This window comes from Aedes aegypti, chromosome 3 (genome assembly GCF_002204515.2).
Source record: "Aedes aegypti strain LVP_AGWG chromosome 3, AaegL5.0 Primary Assembly, whole genome shotgun sequence".
NCBI lineage: Eukaryota > Metazoa > Arthropoda > Insecta > Diptera > Culicidae > Aedes > Aedes aegypti.
In genome coordinates this window covers 30,345,339-30,356,612 of record NC_035109.1, presented here as the reverse complement: position 1 = coordinate 30,356,612, position 11,274 = coordinate 30,345,339, and positions in this window count along the sequence as shown.

Here is an 11,274-nt window from a genome sequence, read left to right as displayed (position 1 = left end):
AGCTCAACATCACTTCTCAAGTACAGTAAGTAGAAATACTTATCCCCTTTTGATCAATTTTGGAACATGGTGCGACAGTATCAACTCCATAAGCGAAGTACGGACTACAAAAGTAAAGCGCTCAAGTAAAATTTCCCCTAATTGCCAAAGTAATTTTGACAGGTAATCGCAGAATGGCTCATTCGCATCCTCTCTTTGAAAGATCAACTTCAAGCACTTGACGATAACGATAAAATAATAATTCGTTGTCCATAACAAGCTGGGAGAATGTCGGACAACAACCCTGCAAAGATTGTGTTTGCATCTGATCAATTTGGTACAAGAAGACGTTCCATGGACCTAACAGGCCAAATGAGTTGACCAAAAGTGGCACGGTTAGCTACGCACATCTAACTTTGAAATTTCCCGGATATCTTTCAATGACAATTTGGAGTTAGATTCCTAGATGTTCGTCTAGATAAGGCCTGCCCAACGTAGGGCCCACGAAGAGCTTTAAGATCCTTTTCAAACATCTCTCAGGCAGCGTGCATTTATTACGTAACGCTAAAATTGGAAATTTTGGTATGAATTTTTTTGAAGTTTTGTGTGAGCCGTAACGCTCGAGCCTACTCCCCCTCCCTTAAAGGTTGCGTAATTTGTGGACGGCGCCTTTTTTTGCTGTTCTACCAACTTGATGAAAGCTGATTGTTACAACTTTAGATTCTTCCATTTTAAGGTGAAGATGAATCGAAGCCAAACCTCAAATTTTCTAAAGCACAAATCTAGAGAACCAGACAACCGTTTATGTTGAAAACTTGATAGATTGGTCACTAGCTGATGTTGATCAATCGATCAAATTTTCAGCTTAAGTCCCTGTCTAGATTAGTGCTCTTCAAAATTAGAGCTATGGCTTCCATTATTGTTCCCCTTAAGCTATTATATATTGAACTGGGTGTCCCGGCAAACAATTTATTGCCAGAAGGCTTTGAAAAAAATCCTCTGCACAACGTCAAATTTGTATTTTCCGCTTTCTCAACTTCCTTGGCGATTTCCATAGACATTATTCAACACAAATACGTTGGAGCCCTTGAGGAAACAATAATGAAAGAAGTGTTCAAATCGGTTGTTCCGTTCTCAAGCCATTTCGTGACATACAAACACGCACGGTGCCCCGATAGACCGTTATTATGCAAAAAAAAAATTGTCCATCAATTCTGAGCACAGGGTTCGATTTCTGAGGTCATTCTGCACCTCTGGGCTGGATGGGCTGGGAGGAATCTCGAGAAATCTTGATTTGAAGTTTTTGACTTAAAAATTCAATATAATCCTTAATAAAATTTTGCATTAGCACTGAAAAAACCAACAAAAACGCTAAAAAAGTTGGCCAAACTGTTCTCAACTAGCATATAACTGTTACCATTGTTATAATTAGAAATATTTAAAACTGACTCAACATACCAGAGTGGCTTAAGTATGTTTTTACATGGCTTAATCCAGTTAGCTTAGTTCAATAGAATGAAATCTAAGCAATAAATTCTTATATACAATTGATATTACGTTCGATAAACGTGAAACATTCAATGCTGAATATAAGTAATTTACAGCTTATTTTTCGACTTTCACACTAAGTGACCAGCCCACCAAAGTCTGCCGTATCTATTTTGCTTAAAAAAAATTTGTTTCTACTACTTACTACTTATTACTCTTGATGTTTACGTCTAGTTTTCCGCCGTCTAGTTCTGCCCTCACCATTCTGTGTAAAAATATCCTTCTCAATACTCCAGCCACAACAGGATTATAACTACACGGGAAACATGATTGTCATATGTCACAAGTGTTCGAAAATTAACAAAGTCTTTAACAACTTCAAACAAATCCTCAATGAATATTTAATACTTTAGATCAGCATCACCAGGAATTCCACTCTATATACCTGCAACAATCTTCGTTTTATTTTTTTCGGAATTCATCGTCAATCTGTATATTGATTTCTAGATCACGATCGACTCAGTAACGAAATTCTGCTGCAGGTAATATCAAAGGCTTAAAAATAAAACATAACGCTGATAGGCTGGCAAATACAATGAAGTGTAAGAATTGTAGACGAGGAGCCTATTTTTTTTTTGAAAATTACATGGAATGGAAGGAAATGAGTTTCAGAATGTACTGTTCAATATTGCGTTTTGTCGCATATACTCCTTGATTTTGCAGACGATGACTTTATTGAAATCGTCCGCAGTGCAGTAAAGCAGAGTTTCACTATTTTAAAGGTGGACAACTAGGATAAGCTTGTCATATCATGTACTCTACCCAAACGTATATGGTTGCATGTAGACAAAGAAGGAAGTTCAGATTTGTTAGTGCTGAAGCAGTGCTTGATTGAGATGTACAGTTGTGTTCAGAATAATAGTAGTGTAAGCCGATTTCCATACAAAATGCTCAAATTTGGCATTTTGTTACTTTCTTTCCATAGGCGCAATCGGCATGAAATTTTGGCAGTAAACTACAAATATAGCCAATTTCATTATCACACAATTTGTTAATTTTCACACTACCGGTTAAAAAGTTAAGCACCAGGCGAAATCGTTCAAAATAATAGTAGTTTTCATTATTTATATATCTGCTGTATTTTGAGTTTTTGAATTTTTCTAAATTTAAAGCCGATTGCTCATAGGGAAACAAAGTAACAGCATGCCAAAGTTGAGTATTTTGTATGAAAATCGGCTTTCACTACTATTATTCTGAACACACTTATGACGCATGATAATAATGATAACACACGTGTACTAGCTGTGAATATCTCCTTTTATGGATTATGTAACCAGCGTAGGGAACAACTTGCAAGGGGAAATAACATTTCTACACTGTTGCTTGGTAAAGGCGTATCTGATTTCATAGATCAATTATTTCGTTAACAACTTCGGCAAAACACCTCGCGACCCTTTATCGCAGAACACTGAAAAGTGTTTTGAAAACTGAATCAGTTTTCAATAAAAATGCAAACAGAACAACGATGAATGCAAGCATGCCTTAATGAATCACCATTGTCAATTTGCCCTGTATAAAACGCTTATTATTGGCTCTAAAAGCACATTTATTTGAGAACAGGAGAGAAAACTATTGTGTGAATAAAATAGGCAAACTTCAGTGAGCTGGCCATTTAGTGATAATGCCGAATGAAAATATTACATCATTCAGGTGGAGGTCAGTGGCCCCGTGAAAGACATTCGTGTATGTTCATGTGTATTGTACCAAATTTTTCCAGATTTTAAACAAATGATTGATACTAGCTCTAAATCGACTATGCAAGTATAAAAACTATAGAAATCTATGAAAAAAAATCTTAAGCCACTCTGGTAAGTTTAGTTAGTTGTTAATGTCTAATTATAAAAACGGTAACAATTTTATACTAGTTGAGAACAGTTTGGCCAACTTTTAGAGCGTTTTTGTAGGTTTTTTCAGTGCTATTGCAAAATTTTAATGAGTATTATATTGAAATTTTAGATCTAAAACTTCAAATCAAGATTTCTCGAGATTCCTCCTAGGGATTTTTTTAAAAATTGGTCCAGAGGTGCAAAATAACCTCAGAAATCGAGCCCTGTGCTCAGAATTGATGGACATTTTTTTTGCATAATAACGGTCTGTCGGGGCACCGTGAACACCACTCCACTTTTATTTATATAGATAGATAGATGAAAAATATATTGCTTTGAATTTGATAGCTGTCTTAAATGATTGAAAACGCTTTATATTAAAAAAAAAACTAAATTTCATTAGGAACAAACATATTAAATCTCGTCAATTAATTTTTTTCCCTATTATTCAACAAAATTGATTGTTATATCAAGTTTAAACGATATGTTGTCGGGGACGGACCTGGTGTAGTGGTTAGAACACACGCCTCTCACGCCGAGGACCTGGGATCGAATCCCATCCCCGAGATAGTCACTAAAAAAATCAGTGACGACTTCCTTCGGAAGGGAAGTAAAGCCGTTGGTCCCGAGATGAACTAGCCCAGGGCTAAAAATCTCGTTAATAAAAGATAGAAAGAAAGATATGTTGTCGACAAAAAGTTTATGGCCAAGCACAATCTTACTGAATCATGAATTGCATTCTCGCAAACTTCTAAGCATTAAAAAAATAGTAGACAAATTATTAGCTTAGTTTTACACAGGACCCTCATGTAAATTTCGCGGAAATCTCGAGCTGGTTTCCTTACAAAATATAGGGCATTGAACCTTAGTAAGGTTACCCAGAATCCTAGCCAGTAATATCACCAAATAATTAGCATGGGAAAGATTTATGTGAGAATCCTTAATGAATTTCATAATTCAGAGCAGAACAGACTTCTTCAGATTCATGAAATTCAGTACAAGAAAAAATGAAAATAAAAATATCTGATTTGGGATCTGACAGAAACAATTTTTACAAAATCCTGCGATGGATTCTTGCAAAATTCAAGGATTGGATTGGATTCTGACAGAATTTAATTTTGAGGATCATGTAATTATGAGCACAATTCTCACAGAATTTAAGGCAAAAATTACCACAGACACAAATGTCTATTTTCAGTTTCTTAGAAATTTTCATTACATTTATTTGATTTTACCAAAAAAATTGAAATTTCTGCATTGAAAAAAGTTTGGCCACTGCACAATATTGTTTCTGTGATTTGGCCTGCGATTCAAAAAGGTTGGGCAGGGTTCATGAATCTTACCCTGAAATGCTGAAAACGTTAGGGAGGTCATTTGGCCGAATGCCATTTGGCCGAATGCCGTTTGGCCGAAATAGGAAATAATAGTGAATTACAGTTAACATGTTATTGTAGTGAGTTTCGCAGCTGAATTTCAAAGAACTTATTCAACTTATTTTTGAAGAAGGTTAATCATCATTGATATACACATAACTGGCTCTTTAATGTTAGTTCAACAAACAGTCAGTGCTAAAAGAAGAACATCCTAAATGTAAGCAAATATTCACTTTTCTGCTAGCGGTAATAGCTGCCAGCAGAAGTTTTTGCATTGTGTTTGTAGTCAGCTTTTGACAGTAATTAAATCGGTTCACGACTTATTAAGCCCCACGCACAATGTGAGCGGCAGCGCGGCACAGCGGCATGACGGCGGGCCCATCTTGAGCTACACTCTGCTTGTCAAGTCAATGTTGAGAAGGATTTAGTCAACATGGGATTGATAAGTGGGGTGTGGATCAAGATGGGCGTGCCGTCATGCCGCTGTACCGCGCTGCCGCTCACATTGTGCGTGGGGCTTTAGTCCTGCTGCAGGACTGGATTGCTTCGATCCCTCGAATTTTGGATTGCTTTGATCCCTCGAATTTTGGCTTCTTATTTTCCCAGCGGAGAAATTGTGAGCTTTTTCCACGTAATTGTTTACCGAGTCAATCGGTTTACTGCTATACGCAAGTAACGATGCAGAGCTCTGTTCACACGTTGCAATCCTAATATTGGAGGATAAACCGAAAGAACAGCCTATGATCAAAAGAAGGAGGAATCTCTTATGAAAATTTAAACAACTGCAATGCAATCAATTTTTATATTAGTATAACTACAAAGAACAGCCGATGATTTATAGAAGGTAAAGTTCCCAATTAGAATATAAGCTGAATTATTGCCAATAGTAATGAAACCAGTATAACTCGAAAGAATAGCCTATGCTTAAAAGAAGGAAAAACTTCTAATGAAATCATTTAAAAACTGGAACCTTATCATACCGTTGGTAGCCCCAGATGAAACAACCATGAGTTTTGATTCTTGATGAAATGAGTGGAGTTCACAACTTAGTCCTAAATTAACGGGTTAAATTTATCATTCTCTTGGAGCACTTATATAGTGACAAACATGACGTACCGTCACATCATTAAAGTCAATTAATTAGCGGATCAATTATTGGGTAACACCTAAGAATCTTACACATAAGTGTTGTAGTAATTTGATATTTTTTTTGTTCGTAATTCGGCCAAACGGCATTCGGCCTAACGACCCGTTCGGCCAAATGGCATTCGGCCAAACGGCGTTCGGCCAAACGGCCGGAAACCTTTTAGAGATATCAAGAGGAGACCCAAAACAACCAGAAGTTCGGATAAAAGGGCATGTTTTGTCCTAATCAGCTCATTTTTAAGTAATTAACCAAAGTTTACATAAAGTTCGTTTAAACTGCTATTGAGAATGATATTTACCTTCAAGTGAGAAAGATGTTTAATTAAAACTTGTTCTGAACTTCATTGTTTTTGACAAGTTCATGAGTTTCTCTTTCGAGAATCAAGTTCCGTTAATATCCGTAAAAGTTTCACTGAAACTAGATTTATACCAAAGTGACCCTTGGAGTGCACTGCTTAAGTACAATCCAAACAACCCAATGAACCAATATTGAGATGTTTCTCATTTCTGGCCAAACATTAGAGAAGGGGCCAAGGGGCCGTTGCTGTTGAGCCCTTTTTAGCCCGCTCGCGCAAACTAACGCCACAACCAGGAAGATTAGTGTTAGCACTTTCTGATGGTGGTATTGGTGAACGTGATCGAACGTGATTGAATTGGGTTTAACAGCGTTTTTAAAGCCGTTTGTCATAAAAGTGGGAACAGTTTTGGTGTTATACCAAACATCATAAGGAAGAATGTCAAACGACGAAACCGATCGATAGGAGCATGTACTATAAGGAATGGTAAGCTTCTTTGAGGGATTGATTAGTAGCTTAGGTGTCGAAATGATTTGGTGTAACGCCATTTCGTATAATCAGGGTGTCTACTCGTTTACCGAAATGAAATTCCCTGATATTTCCAGGTTTTTCCAGGCTTTACAAAAAAAAAATCCAGGATCAAGACATACTCTAATTTTATATGTCTAAGGGCCGATTTCTTCACCCCCCACTTAGATTTTAAAATCTAGTTTAATCATTTGGGTAACGGCTTAAGCGAAGGTGAAGAAACGGCCTTAAAACAAACTAATGACAAATTTGAAAATGTTTTCAATTTAATAGCTATTTATACACTTCTAAAGATTATTTAAAGCATGTTGAAGCTATTCCAATATCGAATATTACAGTATGAAGATCAAAGCTTATGTTTTATTCAAATTAATTGTAAATGCCAATTATGGAGTTTTTATTTCGTTTGTAAGAGCTTATGAACTAAACGAAACTCTCAAGTACATCAGTATGCTTCTTCTTGAAATTATTTTAAGCACAGATTATGTAACATTTATTTCCATCGGTCGTGCGTGTCGGACACACCAACGCTACTCACAACATGGACAATGAGCGGCCTTTTCGCAAAAAGTGCGATGTCTGCAATACCACGATGACCGTCGAACATCTGTTAATCAACTGCCCTTGTTTTCAAGCACTTCGGGATCGCTACAATATCCCCGATAGTATCAGAGATGCGCTTGCGAATGAAGCTCCTAGTGAAGCAGCAATAATAGCTTTCTTCAAAGATGCGGGACTTTACAACAAAATTTGAGACGCTAAAGATGCAATCTTAAAACCACTAAACGATACACGACAACGCTGACACCAACTTACTAGCGATATGGATTACCGAAGGACTTTGACGCCTAGAAACGATACCTGAAGACGACTATGCTGACCATAAATGGCTATCGATTTGGTTTACTATATGGATTTCAACGATAACAATAGAATAGCTTGCAATTTTAAAATGTATATATAAAATTTGAATGACAGGGGGGCCTCTCAACGCGAAGCCCTGTCTTACACAATGATGGAGACGAACCAGTCACAGGCTGAAAGTCTCGATAATAAAGATAATAATAATAATCCATCGGTCGTTTGGATACCTAAGACAGCTTCATGGGCGCAAAAGTAAAACTTTATTTAGATTTGTGGCAATATTTTACAATAAACACTAAGTTTATCGATGTGATCATACAGTTGTGACCTGCATAAAAGATAAATTCTTTAAAATATCTCAAATTGAATCAATCGTGTTAATAGTCTGCTACATATTTTAGTAGATATAGGTATACCCATCTAAATTAATATAGCTAATCCGTAAAATTGTTGGATCCCGATCCATTTTTTTTTTCGGATAATAGAAACACGGATTATCAAGCCCCTGGGTTATCGCGTTCGACTGTATAACATTTAACTGTGGTAATTTAAATAAATGATGATTTCTAAATTATTCACGATTGTAAAAAAAAAAATATTAAATTTAAAGTTGTTCAAATTCCAGAATATTTTTCGAAAATCGTTTGTTCTGAAATCAAATATTTTCCAAAAATTTTAAAAATTGTGCATGAAGCAAAATGAATAGGCAATTTAGAAACCTCTTTCCAAAAAAAGAGACTAAAATGTAATCAAAACGAGACGAAACAGTAATAAAAAACAAAACGAAACCTAACAGGAACCACGATAAAACAGTTTGATCAGGCCAGACATTTCTCAGAGAATATTTTATTTTATTTTATTCAAATTTCTCGTGACATTACGACGACAAACCAACAAATCTGGTATACGCCAGTAAAGGACAAACATTCTTCGATGTATTATGACGACATTACGATAGGGATTGATTGATATCTCTATTTGAGATTTTCACTCTCCAAGAATTTCCTAAGGAATTCCTCCAAAATTTTTGTTTTGGATGTCTCAAAATAGAATCAGGTTTTTTTTTTTTAAATATCACAAACAATACCTCAGGGCGTCCATCAGAAATTCCAATATATTATTTCAGATATTTTTCGCAAAAGCCCTTAGTCCTCTAGGATTTTATCCGGTGATACTCCAATCAGTTTTTCTTGATCATCCTCCAAGACTGCCATTCAAAACATGTTATAATATTCAACTACAAACTTCTCCAGATGTCGCCAAGAATTTCTCATTGTCAGGATTTTCTACAAAATTGTTCATTAGATTTTTTTTAAAGATTTTAATTGAAAATTTCTCTGATGATACCTTTAGGAATTACTCTAGAGATTGCTCCTAAGATTTCTTCGGAAATTCCTCCATTAATTCTAAGAGATTTCTCAAAGAAGTTTTCAGTAGTTTTCTCTAAGGAAATTTGAATGAAATTTTACAGTAAGCTGAGAAATTATTCAGAAAAATTCGCGAAGCATTCCTAAAGCAAATCTTAAGGAACCTTATGTTACAGTTACTCAGGTAATTTCTTAGGTCACCCTTGATGAAAGAGGATTTTCAGCAAGACTCAAGCTTTCCAAGATTAGGGCTAAATTATTGCTAAGATAATAAAAATATAAAAAAAACATATCTCGCAGGATGTTGTGAAGGGACTCCTGGAAAAAAAACAGGACGATATTCCTAAAAGAATGTGTAGGAATCTTATAAAAAGGCTGATGCGGAACCTTATTGAACTTTTCAATATTCTATGGGGATTTCTTGGACGAAACGCTGGAGACATTCCTAGAAAAAAATCTAAAGAAACTTAATAATGAAACACAGGTAAAATTCTTGTCGGGTTTTCTTGAATGAAATTATGTGGGAAACATTGGAAATCTCTTAGATTAAGTTATGTAGAACTCGGTTGAAAAGTTAGTGAAAAAATACTTGGAGGAAGTCCTAGGATAGACTTTGTTCAAAGTACTCCCTGAGAAAATTACTAGAGGTAGTAACGTTGAAATGCTTAAGTATTTCCTGAAGCAAATTCTGGAGGAATTCCGGAATTCCTGATAAAATCTCTGGAGCAACCACAAGGATAATTCCTGAAACTGTTCTCGAGAAATATGAGAAGAAATTTTGCATCTAAATTATCTGCAAGCAATATAAGGAAAAAAAAAACTTTAGATACTATTTTGATTAAAATAGAGACTCCAGACACCTTCCATCAAAAGTAGAGGCTTTTCAGAGACTTGCATGAAAATGGTAGGGGAATGTGGGGCAAGATGAGCACCCGGGGCAAGATGGGCACCCCTAGTTTGTGTCGTTCCTACAGATTTTTTTTCAATACATTATTTGGGGTTCTGATGAATATCATTAAATTGATATGATGGCCATAAATGAGGGGCAAGATGAGCACCATGTTCAAAATTAAGTAAAAGTGTGAAAGTATAGAACCACACTTAGCTGTGAGCTTGACATACAGTATCTTCTTTGCACAAAACTATTTTTCTAAAAAATATACAAACAAACAACAAATTTAATCGTTTTTTAAGTAAAATCTTAGCAATTTATGAAAAGTTATTTATTTTCTGATAAAAGTTTTAAAACTAAGCTAGTTGAAGATAAATATTATCAGATATTAAAGATAATATCTTGGGATATTGCAAGCATTGAATAATAATAGTTTTCTTTAGTAAATTGCATCTTTTTATGGGGGTGCCCATCTTGCCCCGCAGTTTTTTTGACCGATGATAAAAAAAGCTATTTTTTAAAGTGTTATTTGGAAAACTATTTATCACTTTTTAGAACGTTTAATGGTTGGAGGTCAAAGTAATAATGTAAAAGATAAGGATGGTTACCAATTTTACCATTATATTACGTTTAAGTAGGCTTAAATCGCGCTTATCCTTAGGGTGCTCATCTTGCCCCGCCTGACCCTATCTAAAAAGAAACCTGCTATCAGCCCTAGATATGTTAATCCTTTACTAAATAAATATAGAGACATTAAAAACATCTATCATGTTTTGATAAGCTGATACAATTTGATACTTGAAAGGATCCTCACTGAACAGCTCATATAGTGTTTTGAAAGCGGCGCAGCCGAATTTTTTTTTTCGAATGAAGAGTGCTTTCTGGCAAATAATGGTAGCTCTAGGTTATGACGCAAAAATCCTTTGCCGTGAACATATTCTTTCATGAATTACTACCTCAAAATAATTTTCCTGATTGTTATCGAAATTCCCTGAGAATTCCAGGTTTTTTTCCAGGTTAAATAAAATTCCCTGATAATTCCAAGTTTTCCAGGTTTTTCCAGGTAGTAGACAGCCTACTAATGACAATTTGATATGATGGGCACATGGCATATTGCAGTTTTATAAAAATAAAACAATGCCTTTCTCAAAGAAGGGATGTGATTCTATTTATGCTAAATGGCTATTATGCCGAATGCACGAAAGCCTGTTATGCCAAATAGCCTGTTACCGTAGCTTGGAAGCCTGGACAAAGACGCGAGGTTACCAATTCGAAGAGACTTAGGCTATAACCTTTTGAAGTTGAAGAAGTAGAACATGGTGGTAGGAAGTAGGAAGTTGGTCTCTAGCAACTATAATCCTATACAGACTAAATCAATTGACTGCTTCCAGAAACATAACTTCTTACAGTAAAACCGGATTTCTCCACAAAACAATTGGTTGCCCAGTACACCAG